Source organism: Bos grunniens, chromosome 10 (assembly GCF_055505025.1).
Source record: "Bos grunniens cultivar Pamir isolate PY7600 chromosome 10, Bosgru_T2T1.0, whole genome shotgun sequence".
Taxonomy (NCBI): domain Eukaryota; kingdom Metazoa; phylum Chordata; class Mammalia; order Artiodactyla; family Bovidae; genus Bos; species Bos grunniens.
In genome coordinates, this window is record NC_141174.1 from 37,015,986 (window position 1) to 37,030,964 (window position 14,979).

At 36.9% G+C, this 14,979-nt stretch overlaps 1 long non-coding RNA gene and 1 other non-coding gene across 14 annotated transcripts in view; both read left to right on the forward strand.

Annotated features, from left to right (window-relative positions):
* LOC147364336 (uncharacterized) overlaps positions 1 to 14,979 on the forward strand; it is a 79,081-nt gene that overhangs the window by 45,408 nt on the left and 18,694 nt on the right. For 3 of the 13 annotated variants that reach the window (XR_015134382.1, XR_015134373.1, XR_015134377.1), the window contains exons 3-6: positions 3,082 to 3,142; positions 3,544 to 3,578; positions 3,725 to 3,945; positions 8,181 to 10,417. The exons of 7 other annotated variants lie outside the window; for them this stretch is intronic. This is a non-coding gene — a long non-coding RNA (uncharacterized LOC147364336). Of the gene's footprint in view, positions 1 to 3,081; positions 3,143 to 3,543; positions 3,579 to 3,724; positions 3,946 to 8,180; positions 10,418 to 14,979 lie in introns of those variants that run through there. 3 more of the 13 variants (XR_015134375.1, XR_015134374.1, XR_015134383.1) reach the window with 1 other exon arrangement.
* Positions 9,879 to 9,986, forward strand: LOC147364337 (U6 spliceosomal RNA). The gene has a single exon (XR_015135655.1). It is a non-coding gene; the product is annotated as a U6 spliceosomal RNA (small nuclear RNA).

Here is a 14,979-nt window from a genome sequence, read left to right on the forward strand (position 1 = left end):
TGTTTCCATCCAGTGAGTGGCCCAGAAACTTCAGTATGCATGAAACACCCCCTGCAATGCACAAAGTACACATTTCTGAAGTTCGCCCTCAAAGGTTCTGAAGTGATGACTCTGGAGTAGGTCACAGAAATATGCATTTTTCACACATTCTCCAGGTGATTGTCCCACAGGTGGTCCACAAACCAGAAGTCTACAGGTGGACTTGAGATGACTGATTCCCTTCCTGTGCTTTCTCCCCTCCCCTCCCTTCTCTAGTGGAAGGAGAGGACTACAGTGCTACCTGAAGGTTCTGGCATCTGCCTTGCTGCCAGGCACATGGTTGCCCTCTCCTGGCTTCCTACTTTTGTAAACAGTTCCTTAACCCTTTGAGTATCCAAGCTATTCTGATCCCCTTTGAGCCATTAGCACTTGAATTTATGTTGAGAGCATGTGTGTTCAGCATGTTCATATGAGTTATCTGGCGTGTACTCTACATATAACAGGAGCTCAGTGTTTATTCGGGGAAGGCAATGGCACCCCACTCCAGTACTCTTGCCTGGAAAATCCCGTGGATGGAGGAGCCTGGTAGGCTGCAGTCCATGGGGTCGCTGAGGGTCAGACACGACTGAGCGATTTCACTTTCACTTTTCACTTTCGTGCATTGGAGAAGGCAATGGCAACCCACTCCAGTGTTCTTGCCTGGAGAAGCCCAGGGACGGGGGAGCCTGGTGGGCTGCCGTCTATGGGGTGCACAGAGTCGGACACGACTGAAGCGACTCAGCAGCAGCAGCGGTGTGTACTGGTTACTTTTCTGTTGTGTAAATTTCCATTTAGTCTGCCTCCATTTGTGTGCTCCATCTCCCTCAGCTAAGTTGTAAGATGCTTAAGAAAAGACGTGGACTGCTCTTCCAGTGCCTCTGTATTACCTGAAATCTCTTCATACCCGCTCGGCAAAGAATGGTGACTCATTCATACATAATAGAAGATTCGTAGTACATGTTTACTGAGTTAATTAAGCATTCAAAGGTGTTAGTTACCACTATTCTTTCATAGATGATGAGATTTTCATGACAAAATCTTTTGAATATTTACACTTGGTTTTCCACCTTAAACATTCAAGGGGGAGGAAAGAATAACCCCATTTTAGTCTCAGAGGTAAAATATTTAACTTCTCAACATTCTTTGTTTTGCATAAAGAAATGTTTAACCGAGATTCCTCAGGTTACAGTCAGATGGCCAAACTTTTAAAAACAAATGTGTGCATACAAATATGCAGGCAGCATTTACCTCAAAATGCAGATGCTTATGGATTATGTCTCTACTATTTCTTTATAGGAGCCCAGGTTTTTTTTCATAAAGCTTGGTCTGTCCTTTGGCATCAAAGTCCTTATTGGACACAACTGTTGAGATCCTCAAAATTCAGACATAGCACTAGGAGTTAGAAATAAAACTCTAAAATAAGATGCCCAATTTATAACATGGTGACTGTAGTTGAAAACACTGTATTACATAATTGAAATTAATAAAATTTGCTAAGAGAGTAGACCTTAAATGTTCTCACTAAAAAAGTGAATATGTGCGGTGATAAATGTATTAATTTGGGGGGATTCCTTTTGCAACATATATGTGTATCAAATCATCATTGTTTACTTTAAATATCTTACAATTTTATTTGTTGATTATACCCCAATAAAGCTGAAAATAACTAATAATAAGGTAAAACACAGGCTTCTTAGGCTAGTTATTGTTGTTGAGTCACTAAGTTGCATCCAGCTCTTTGTGACTTCATGAACTGCAGCACGCCAGGCTTCCCTGTCCTTCATCATCTCCTGGAGTTTGCTCAAACTCATATCCCTTGAGTCAGTGATGCCACCCAACCATCTTATCCTTTGTCATCCCCTTCTCCTCCCGCCCTCAGTCTTTCCAAGCATCAAGGTCTTTTCAAATGAGTTGACTTTTTGCATCAGGTGGCCAAAGTATTGGAACTTCAGCTTCAGCATCAGTCCTTCCAATGGACTATTCAGGGCTGATTTCCTTTTGGATTATTAGCTGGTTTGTTATCCTCGCTGTCCAAGGGACTGTCAAGAGTCTTCTCCAGCATCACATTCTTAGACTAGAGAATGATTAGTTATATCAAAGTGAATATCATGAAATTGTAGCAGGGATGCTAATTAGCATGGGGGTGAGTCATGTAATTTCAACTGGGGAGGCAGAAGACAGGGTCTAGAGCAGTGCTGGCCAGTAAAAATGGGATGTTAAGCCATGATACAAGTCATGTGTGTAATTAAAAATTTCTGGTAGCCATAATAAAAAAAAGTAAGGAGAAACAATTTGAATAACATTATTTAACCCAGTATCTCTAGAATATTATCATTTCAATATATAGTTGATATGAACGATAATATACTTCAAATTTGCTTTTGTGTATTGTTTTTGAAATCTGTATTGCGTTTGTGTTATTTACTTTTTTATTTTTTGGCCATGCCATATGGCGGCTTGCGGAATCTCAGTTCCCTAACCAGGCATTCAACCCAGGGTCATGGCAGTGAAAGCACAGAGTCTTGGCCATTGGACTGCCAGGGCACTCCCTTATTGTGTGTTTTATACTGACTGCACATTTCAAATGTTTTAATAGCTACAGTTGGTTAGTGGCTTCTGTATTGGACGGTATAGGATCCTCACTGATGAAAGGATCATGCCAAGTAGACTGGCCTGATCTATTTCCTAGAGAATGCTTCTCAAACTTTAATATGCATAGAATTCACCCAGGGATCTGATTAAAATGCATATTCTGATTCACTAAGTCTAGGATTCTGGAGTAGGTCCAGGATTTTGTATTTCTAACAAGATTTAAGGTGTTCTTGATGCTTCTGGTCTGTGACCCACACTTTGAGTAGCCCCAGGTTAAATTAGGAGATTAACCGTGATGGAGAGAAAGAAAAACAAATAGTTTTAGGTGGGTCAATCAGAATATTATCAGCAGAGGGAAAATGTTTTACCTCACTAAGTTCCTTGGCCCATGAAATGAGAATTTCTATCAAAACTTCTGCTCTCCCCAAAAAATAAAGAAGCCATTCTATCTGTGGCTTTCTCTCCTTCTAGCTTATGACTGAAATCTGCTGATGTGTGCTTCCATGGGAGAAGAAGAGAGAGCAGATAGAAGGTATTTTATGTCATGAAAGTAAAATGTCTTTTAATTCACATAGAATTCATTTAATGTATTTCAAAACATTTTATGGTTTTCTCCATAAAGTTCTTGAATATAATTTGGTTGATTTATTCCTATGCAGAATTTATCATTTTTGTTGATATAGTAAATCACATTTTAGAAAATAACATTTTTTTCTCCATTTGTTGCTGGTGTCTGAAAATACAGTTGATGTAGATTTCGTATCAAGAAAATCTACTAAGCTTTATAATTAATTTTCATAAGTTACATGGATTATTTTTGGATTTTCCAAGTAGACTATCATGTCATCTACAAATAATACTGGTCTTTTTTCTTTTTATTTCTTTCCAATTCCATTCCTTTATTCCTTTTTCTTGTCATGTTATACTGTCTAGGTTTTCCACTGAATCACTGAGTTTATGAAGTGAGAGTGAGTATACTTGCATTGGTTTTGAAAGATTTAATATTCACAATTAAGTATGTAATTTGTTGCAGATGTTCTTTATCAGTTAAAGGGTATTTGATTCTATTCCTTTTTTTTTTTGAATTATGAAAATCTATGCTGCTGCTGCTAAGTCGCTTCAGTTGTGTCCGACCCAGTGCGACCCCATAGACAGCAGCCCACCAGGCTCCTCTGTCCCTGGGATTCTCCAGGCAAGAACACTGGAGTGGGTTGCCATTTCCTTCTCCAATGCAAGAGAGTGAAAAGTGAAAATGAAGTCGCTCAGTTGTGTCTGACTCTTTGCAACTCCATGGACTGTAGCCCACCAGGCTCCTCCGTCCATGGGATTTTCCAGGTAAGAGTACTGGAGTGGGTTGCCATTTCCTTCTCCAACCTATGGTGCTGCTGCTGCTAAGTCGATTCAGTTGTAACTGACTCTGTGCGACCCCATAGTCGGCAGCCCACCAGGCTCCGCCGTCCCTGGGATTCTCCAGGCAAGAACACTGGAGTGGGTTGTCATTTCCTTCTCCAATGCATGAAAGTAAAAAGTGAAAGGGAAGTCGCTCAGCCGTGTCCGACTCTTAATGACCCCATGGACTGCAGCCCACCAGCCTCCTCCATCCATGGGATTTTCCAGGCAAGAGTACTGGAGTGGGTAGCCATTGCCTTCTCCACCAATCTATGCTAAATTATATCAAATAAAGTTTTGCATCTATTGATTGGATCATATATTTTTCCTCTTCTAAGCTACCTATATGGTAAATTCTATTAATACATTTTTGAATATTGAACATACTTTTCATGTCTGGAATAAACCCTACTTATGAAATATTTTGCTTTTTATCATTTCAGTTCAGTTGCTCAGTCGTGTTTGACTCTGAAACCCCATGGACTGCAGCACACCAGGTTTCCCTGTCCATCGCAAACTCCCAGAGCTTACTCAAACTCATGTCCATCAAGTCAGTGATGCCATCCAACCATCTCATCCTCTGTCATCCACTTCTCCTCTTGCCTTCAGTCTTTCCCAGCATCAGGGTCTTCTCCAGTGAGTCAGTTCTTCAGATCAGGTGGCCAAAGTACTGGAGTTTCAGCTTCAGCATCAGTCCTTCCAATGAATATTCAGGATTGCTTTCCTTTAGGATTAACTGGTTTGATCTCGTTGTAGTCCAAGCGACTCTCAGGAGTCTTCTCCAACACCACAGTTCAAAAGCATCAATTCTTCAGCATTCAGCCGTGTTTATGGTCAAACTCTCACATCCATACATGACTACTGGAAAAACCATAGCTTTGACTAGATGGAACTTTGTCAGCAAAGTAATGTCTCTGCTTTTTAATACGCTGTCTGTGTTGGTCGTAACTTTCCTTCTAAGGAGCATGCATCTTTTAATTTCATGGCTGCAGTCACCATCTGCAGTGATTTTGGAGCCCAAGAAAATAAAGTCTCTCACTATTTCCATTATTTCCCCAACTATTTGTCATGAAGTGATGAGACCAGATCCCGTGATCTTAGTTTTTTTAATGCTGAGTTTTAGCCAGTTTTTTCACTCTCCTCTTTCACTTTCATCAAGTGGTTCTTTAGTTTCTCTTCACTTTCTGCCATAAGGGTGGTGTCATCTGCATATCTGAGGTTATTGATATTTCTCTTGACAGTCTTGATTTCAGCTTGTGCTTCATCCAGTCCAGCATTTTGCATCATATACTCTGCATATAAGTTAAATAAGCAGGGTGACAATATACAGCCTTGACATACTCCTTTTCCAATTTGGAACCAGTCTATTGTTCCATGTCCAGTTCTAACTGTTGCTTCTTGACCTGCATACAGATTTCTCAGGAGGCAGGTGAGGTGGTCTGGTATTCCCATCTCTTTAAGAATTTTCCAGTTTGTTGTGATCCACACAGTAATAGGCTTTGGCATAGTCAATGAAGCAGAAGTAGATGTTTTTCTGGAATTCTCTTGCTTTTTCTATGACCCAGCAGATGTTGGCAATTTGATCTCTGGTTCCTCTGCCTTTTCTAAATTCAGCTTGAACATCTGGAATTTCTTGGCTCACATACAGCTGAAGCCTAGCTTGGAGAATTTTGAGCATTTCTTTATTAGCATATGAGATGAGTGCAATTGTAGGGCAGTTTGAACATTCTTTGGCATTGCCTTTCTTTGGGATTGGAATGAAAACTGACCTTTTCCAGTCCTGTGGCCACTACTGAGTTTTCCACATTTGCTGGCACAATGAGTGCAGCACTTTCACAACATCATCTTTTAGGATTTGAAATAGCTCAGCTGGAATTCTGTCACCTCCACTAGCTTTGTTTGTAGTGATGCTTCCCAAGGCCTACTTCTCTTTGCACTCCAGGATGTCTGGCTCTAGATGAGTGATCACACCATTGTGATTATCTGGGTCATTAAGATTTTTTTTTAACTTTTTTTTGCATTTATTTTTTACATTTTTTGTTTTTTATACATTTCTATATTTGATGCTAATGTTTTGCCTAGAATTTTTATATTTTTGCATGTTACTTAGATTAGCCTGTGAGATTCTATTTTCATACTTTCCTTATTTATTTTCACATCGCAAATGTAGTTAATATAATGAGGTATTGCTCATACAATGAGTTGGTGAGATTTTCCTGTTTTGTCACTCTTAAAAGAATTTGTCTATGTTTATAATGATCTGTTCTTTGAATGTTGGGAAAAGCTTTCCTGTAGAAAGCCTGTTGTTTTCATTTTGGGGGATATTGATTTAGTAATTCAGTTTCTTCAATTTTTATAATATTATCTGTTTTTCTATTTCCTCATAGGTTGATTTTTGTGGTTTGTGTTTTCTTAGTAATTTATCAATTTTATTGGTTTTCAATTTTTTGGCATAAAGTTCTTCATTTCTTTTATCATTTTCCTGAAGAACTGTATGTCAAAAAAGTGAAAGCCAATATTATCCTTAAAAAGGAAAAAATGGGTTCATTAATCTATGAAACTGGTTTCAAATCTTTACTGATTTAGTTTCCCCATCATGTATCAATTATAAGAGAGAAATTATCTATTAAATTTCCTTGTAGTTTTAGGTATGTTTTTAAAATATTTTTGAGTCTATGTTACTAGGTATAATTCAGTTTATTAATAGAATTAATTTTTTAATTTTTATATTATATTGGAGCATAAGTGATTAATAATACTATTTTAGTTTCAGGTCTACAGCAAAATGATTCAGTTATACATATACATATATCTATTCTTTTTCAAATTCTTTTCCCATTTAGTTTATTACAGAGTATTGAGCAATGCTCCCTGTGCTGTACCGTAGGTCCTTGTTGGTTATCTATTTTAAATATAGCAGTGTGTACATGTCAGTTGCAAATTCCCAATCTATCCTTCTCTCTACCCTGCCCCCCTGGTAATCATAAGTTCATTCTTTAAGTCTGTTTCTGTTTTGTAAATAAGTTCATTTATATCTCCTTTTGGTAAAGATTCCACATATAAGGGATGTCAAATGACATTTGTCTTTCTCTGACAGATGTACCTCACTTACTATGATAATCTCCAGGCCCATACATATTGCTGCAAATGGCATTATTTCTTTCTTTTTAATGACTGAGTAATATTCCATTGTATGTATATACCACATTTTCTTTATCCATTCCTGTGTCAATGAACATTTAGGTTGCTTCCATGTCTTGGTTATTGTAAATAGCGCTGCAACGAAAATTTGGGCTCATGCTTCCATTTAAACCATGTTCTTCTCCAGATATATGCATAGGAGTGTGAATGCTGGATCACATGATAGTCTAGATTCTTAAGGAACCTCCGTACTGGAGCAACTTATATTCCTACCAACAGTGTAGGAGAGTTCCGTCTTCTCCAAACCCTCCATAGCATTTATTGTTTATAGATTTTTTGATGATGGTCATTCTGATTGGTGTGAGGCTCATTGTAGTTTTGATTTGCATTACTCCAGTCCATTCTAAAGGAGATCAGTCCTGGGTGTTCTTTGGAAGGACTGACTTTGGAAGTCCTTTTGGAAGGACTCCAATACTTTGGCCACCTCGTGCGAAGAGTTGACTCATTGGAAAAGACTCTGATGCTGGAAGGGATTGGGGGCAGGAGGAGAAGGGGATGACAGAGGAGGAGAAAGGGACGACAGAGGATGAGATGGCTGGATAGCATCACCGACTCGATGGACATGAGTTTGGGTGAACTCTGGGAATTGGTGTTGGATAGGGAGGCCTGGCATGCTGCAATTCATGGGGTTGCAGAGTTGGACACGACTGAGCGACTGAACTGAACTGAACTGAATAGTTAGCAAAAAGTTGAGCATCTTTTCATGTATTTCTTGGTCATTTGTATGTCTTCTCTGGAGAAATGACTATTTGGTTCTTCTGTTCATTTTTTGATGAAGTTGCTTTTTTTTGATATCGAGTTACACAAACTATATACATTTTGGAGACTAATCCCTTGTAGGTTGCACTGTTTGCAAATATTTTCTTTCATTCTGTGGGTTGTTTTTTTTTGTTTTGTCTATGGTTTCCTTTGTTGTGCTAAAGCTTTTGAGTTTAATTAGGTCATATTTGTTTATTTTTATTCTTATTCCATTACTATAGGAGCTGCTGCTGCCGCCAAGTTGCGTCAGTCATGTCCGACTCTGTGCGACCCCATAGATGGCAGCCCAACAGGCTCCTCTGTCCCTGGTATTCTCCAGGCAAGAATACTGGAGTGAGTTGCCAATGCATGAAAATGAAAAGTGAAAGTGAAGTCGCTTTACTATAGGAGACAGCTCAGTAAAGATATTGCTGTAATTTTGTCAGAGTGTTTCACCTATGTTTCCTTCAAGAGTTTTATAGTATCTTGCCTTACATTTAGGTCTTTAGTCCATTTTGAGTTTATTTTTGTGTATGGTGTTAAAGAATTTTCTAATTTCATTTTTTTACATACAGCTGTCCAGTTTTCCCAGCAGCATTTATTGAAGAGACTATCTTTCCTCCACTGTATAGTATTACCTCCTTTGTTGTAATTTAATTAACCATAGGTGTGTAGGTTTATTTCTGGGGGTTCTATCCTGTTCCAGTGAACTGTATTTTTGTTTTTGGGCCAGTACTATACTGTTTTGATTACTGTAGCTTTGTAGTATAGTCTGAAGTCAGAGAGCCTGACTCCTCCAGCTGACTATTCAGGGCCTTTTGTGTATCAGTACAAAATTTTAAATTTTTTTCTAGTTCTGTGAAAAATGCCATTGATAATTTTATATTGTGTTGAACATTTAAGTGTTATTCAGTTACCTTTTAATCATCACCAGTGCTTTTTGCCTTAAGTCTATTTTGTCTAATATCAATAGCTTTAGAAATCTTTTTTTATGCAAGTGTTTATCTTGTATATCTTCTTCCATCCTTTAATTCTAAACACTACTGTGTCCTAATGTTTGTACATATGTCTTATAAACAGTATTTAGTTGGAATTCTTATTTTATCTAGACTGACAAGCTTTTTCTCTGAACTGGAGAGTTTTAGTCTATTTACAGTTATTTGATTTCTGATGTATTTGTTCCTGTTATATTCCCTACTTTTTTTCCTGCCTTTCAGTTTTCTGTCTCTTTTCATGCTTCCTCTATATCATTTTTATTTCCATTCCATATCTTCCTTCTACTAGGTTAGAGAATTTAACTTCTGAAGTGTACACATTTACTAGTTACCCTTTATGTTTTAATGTGGTCAGCTAACTCGTCAAAGCCTATAGTTACTCAGTTTCCTTTTCTGCCACACAGATTATACAAAGCCCTTAGAATACTTTACTTTACTTACTAATACTATTTATATTCTGTTTTTACAGTATATTTTAGTTCTAACACTCAAATGAAATTATTAGCACTGCTATACATAGTGGTAATTCAGATCAGCATTTCTTAACCTCAGCACCTTTGACATTTTGGGCCAGATAAATCTTTGTTGTAAGGAGCTGTCCTGTACATTGTAGGATGTTTAGCAGCATCGCTAGTGGCTCAGTGGTAAAGAATCTTCCAGCTAATGCAGGAGTCTCAGGAGATGCAGGTTCTATCCCTGTGTTGGGAAGCTTACCTGGAGAAGGGAATGGCAACCCGTACCAGTGTTCTTGCCTGGAAATCCCATGAACAGAGGAACCTGGCAGGCTTACAGTCCATGGGGCTGCAAAGAGTCAGACATGATTGAGCACACACGCATGTGCTCAGTGTCACGCTGGTCTCTATGCACTGGATGCCGGTAGCATCATTACCTTCCTAGTTGTCTCAGACAAAAACGTCTTCAAACATTGTCAAATATCCCCTGGTGGTGCTCGTTTCGGCAGCACATATACTAAAATTGGAACAATACAGAGAACATTAGCATGGCCTCTGCACATGGATGACATTGCAAATTTGTGAAGCGGTCCATATTTTTTGGCTGATTCATGTTGATGTTTGGCAGAAACCAACACAATTCTGTAAAACAATTATCCGACTATTAAAAAATAAATAAATTTAAAATAAAAAAATGAAAACAAAAGATCATACACAAAAGCCAGGAGCAAAGTGATTGAATACTATGCTTCTTATATAAAATTTTTGAAAGCACTACAAATTGTATCTCATTTATTGATACACATATATATGTGGAAATATAAGAACTGATAGAATGAATATCAAATTCATAATAATGAAGAGTGGAATGGGAATGGTGGACAAAGGAAATTTTTTTCTGTTTTTTGACAATGGAAATTTAAAATGTACTTATAATTGTTCTTTTATTAAAATTAATGAAGCAAATAAAAAAATATCCCCTAGCAGTGGGCAGGATTGCTCTTGGTTAAGAACCATTGATTTAGAAACACTCACCTATTTAACAATATCTTTTCTCAACATTCTGTCATGTTTCACACCTTTCACCATTTTCTTTCTGCTTGTAATGATAATTTAGAATTTTCTTTAGTGAAATTTGAATGGCAAAAGGTAACAAATCTGGTTTTGTTTTTGGTAAATCTGAGAAAAGCCTTTTTTTGTTGTTGTTATAAAAAGATAATTTATTGGGTATAGAATTCTAGATGAGCGTTATTTTAGCACACTGGATAAATCATTTCACTGGTGATTTTGCAGCTATTGAGAAGAAAGAGCTATTGGTTTAATTGTTACTCACTTTTAAATAATATGTTTTTTTCACTCTGGCTTATTTGAAGAAATGTTTTGGTCTTTTCTACTAATTATTGCTATTATGTGTATAGGAGCATATTTCTTTTTATTTTTCTTGTTTGTGATTTGTTGGGCTTTTTGAGCCCTAGAATTGGTAACATTCAATAGTTTTTGGAAATTCTCAGCTATTGTTTCTTTAAAAGTTATTTCTTCCCCATTCTATGTTATCTTTCTGGAAATTAAACACAGATTTTTTTCATGTTATCCTCCATTTTCTTCTGAATTTTCTTTTACATTTTCCTTCTCTGGGCTCTCATTTTAATATTTATTTATATTTAAAGAATATAAATGTTTCCTGTGTCTCCTGCATTGCAGGTGGATTCTTTACCATGAGCCACTGGGAAACTCATTTTTTATACCACAGAAGTAGTAAAATTGGTCTGGAAACCCATGTGAGGGAGTGCTTATGGTTATGATTTCTTATGGGTGATTTTTCTCTCTTCATCTAGTATCTAGTTTCCTTGATATCCCTTCTATACTATGGGTTTCTTTCTAATAGATTGTAATCCTTTGGAGTCTCGGACTTTCCATCCCAATGCCCCCTAGGCTTTGTGTGTGTGTTTTCTTCTTTTCTTAAGAACTGTGAAGGGCCTGAGATGTTTATCCTGCTTTTAGCCAACTTTCAAGCAATCAAGTTTCAATCTTGTACCAAGATTCTGGTACAAGACTTGAGACTCTCGAATTAAAGACAGAAAAAATGTAATAGCAATAGGAGTAATCAGAATATCAGCATTTTGCATAGGTTCCCTAAGCCTCCTTTTTCACAGGATGGCTTGAAGAGGTATCAGATGACATCTAAACTGCAGTGGATTGTGTTATTAGACAGGAACCCAGAGGTTAGGGAGTCCAGTTCTTTTATAACAGGCATTTAGTCATGCTTGTTCTTTTGCTCTGCAGGGAGACCCTATCTCTGTCTTTCAAGGATGCTCAGTAAACAAACATTCTTGAAAAGATAGTTTAGAAGAAAGAACAGCTAGTGCCTTCCTCACAACACATGTAGAAACAAGAGAGACCTGTGGGGAATTATCTCCCCCAAAGTCTTCAAAATGGAAGGTCAAATTTTAGCAGCTATCCTTAGAATAAGAGCTATGAGTGCTAGCTAACCTCAGAAAATTCCTATTTTATTTTAACCTTTGCAGCTGCTTTACTTTTTTCCCTGGTGAAATGTTTACTATATTTTATTCACCATTTTTTAAAACAAACAAAAAAATCTTCTTGGATTTCTAGTGTGTGATATTGTTGTAAACTAAAGTTTCAAAGTTAATTTATAGAACTTAATATAAGCTAACTACTTATAATAAGCTTGTTTCTTACTGTAATTCTTTAATTTGTCTCCAATATCTGAACTATAAGCAGTTTCTTCATATTTCCTTTTCTACTTTGGTATCACAGCATATAGCTTTCCATTTTAAAAATAATTTAATATGCAAAGAAAGATTCATTTTTTATGTTTTATACAAAAATAATTCTCCACATAAGCATTTGTAATCTCTTTCTTGAAGAGGAATAACTGTGCAGATCCTGGTTAAGAGAGAATGGTGTCTTATTCTTTCACCTTTTTATGTCTTCATTTTTTCCCTTATGTTTTTACAAATAACAATATAAGATGCCTTTACTGCAGTAGTTCTCAGAGTCTTTAATTTGCTAATAGGCCTTGCCTTTATCCAAAAAATGGGGCATTCTACGAGTATTTCCCAAATTAAATTGACCATGGAACCTCTTTTCCCAGGAATACCTATTGGTACCTTGGGAATTAGTCTGTTTTATGGATCCCAGATTCAGAATATGTACATTAGACCATACTGCTTATAAAGATGAGACAAATTCAAGGTCTAGTCTTTCTTGAGTGTGTCATTGAGTTACCAGAAGTGCTTTGAACCCAGCAGGATATAAAGGGAGGGGTTGTGCATGTGGTTTTTACCTTAGTGTCTTTCTTGAAGTTCATGGATATTCCTACAGCTTTAAGTTGTTGGGTACATCCTCCTCCCACCACACCCTGTGGGGACGGTTGGAATGTTTGCAAAAGAGAAATCAACAAAGTATAATTTCCACATGGTGAGAGTAAAGCTATAACATGGCCTCGTCTTTTGTTTCCAAAGTGCAGAGCAAATAGCACATGGTGTAGAGAATGTTAGTTACAGGAATCACAGCCTCCAGAGGCATTCATTGATCAAGAGTCAGTTACAGAGAATGTATTATCACCCTGCTAATAATAGACCATTTTTTTGATGGGTCATCCTTGGAAATAACACTGTTGTATGGAATACATCTTTTGTGTACTGGAAGTTGTTGTAATGAGACTGCTTTAATTAATATTTTTTAATATATAAAAATGAGGCTGATTCCTACTTCTTTTTCAATAGGAATGCTTTATTTGGCAGACTTTACATATAAAAAAAGAATATATAAATAAAGCAGCTGATTTGACCTGGCAAACGTCGATTCCAATTCAGCGTACTTTCCCTATTTATAAAGTGCAGTAAAAATGTTGGCCTTTAGAAACTGATATTCCCTGGGTGAGCAAGTGTGGTAAGGCTTTTTTTTTTTCTGTTGTTGTTATTATTATCACTCTTTTAAAAAATGTAGCAGTATTCTAAGAGAAAAATCTCCAAATAAAAGCTAATATAATGTTTTTATGCTTATAAAAAAGGGAAAAAATGATTTTTAAATGACTTGTTAAAGACTGTGACCCCAAATGGTGACTGCAGGCCTGGTGTAGGCTAGTATATGTGCTACTATAATCTTGCTTGAGGCTCATAAATCTTGCATTATTTGGAGTAAGTGTAGACACTCCAAAATGAATTTCGAGGCAAATGTGCATGTGTTTCTGGGCACAGGCCGGGTGGAGGGAATGCTGTGATCATGTCTCAAAAAATTCTAATCATCTGGTCTTATAATGAATGGATTAGTTCCTCCATTCTGCCAATAGAACATGAGCATAAGAAAACTTTGAAGTGCGGGAGGCAATGGCAAAGAAAACAGTAAACTGTTCATGTGAGACTGGCCTGATGCTTGGTGATTAAGAGATGAAGACCCCACGGGTCAGCTCCCCATAGGTACAAACAGATGTTTGCACTGTTTCACAGCTGCTAAATATGATATAAATCCAAAGAATTTTTCTTGTTTTTATAAAGGAAAAAAATACCCAGACAGCAAATTTTTGGTCATTCAGATACTCTTACCAAATGACATCTGGTTTCTGTACTGCTTATTTAAGCAATCCTTAAAAAAAATGTTTGCCAAGGGGAGTAACTCTAAACTTTCAGTCCTTTACCATACATAACAGTACAGTTTAAATTACAGTGTGGCATGCAGAGTTTATTCTGAGCAATGCTATTCTTTATTTCTTAACTAGCAAGTTTTATTTTCAAGAAAATGGGTTAGATATTATGTAATTAGTTAAGGGAAATCTATGATGAAGTTACATTTAAAATATCTAGGATTCTTCTTCTAATGACGGCAAAGAAAATGAATTAATTGCTTCCATATGTTAAGCATGGTGGTGAGCAAAGTTAAACTGTACAATTACCTAAAATAAAATGTCAGCAATGTAGCAAGAGAATATTTTGACTTGCATCAAGGTGAGAGAACATGAAAGGCAGAAAGGAAGCAGTGACAGGTTGAAGGTCAAGATGGAAATGAATCTTAATAAATGACTTGCCTAAATCTTCAGAGAAGAACCAGATTTTTTGCCATCCTTATATCTGTTACACTTTTGAGTTTACATACAGAAGTTGGTTTATTATTATGCCCAACATGTTTATATTGATTGTCATCCTCCAAGATGTCTATTTTGAAGGATCTAATACCCAAGTTTACAGGTTTGCTTTCTGAATATTTTCTACCTCATCCTTTGTGTCTGACATTGATCTACAGTTTCATTAGAGGTTTCATTCAGTGAATCTCCCAGAGCTTAGCACTGAAACAGAAAATGTGATAATTCCAGAACAAATTTGGCAATTAGCAGCGTTCCTCCTTTCAGATTTTACATCATTATTTGGCCTGATACTGTAATTCCAGTCTGATATTAATAAAGAGTAAGCAGTCTGACAAGCCCAACTTTGTTGGAGAGTTCTTACCCAAAGATTTGCTAGGTCTGTAGAGTATTCAAAACCAATCCAGTGGGAGTTGCTCAGAATGAAGATAATGTACTGCATGGACTTTTCTTTTTAAAAGATCAGTTTGTTTTTTGAGTACTAGGTTCTGGC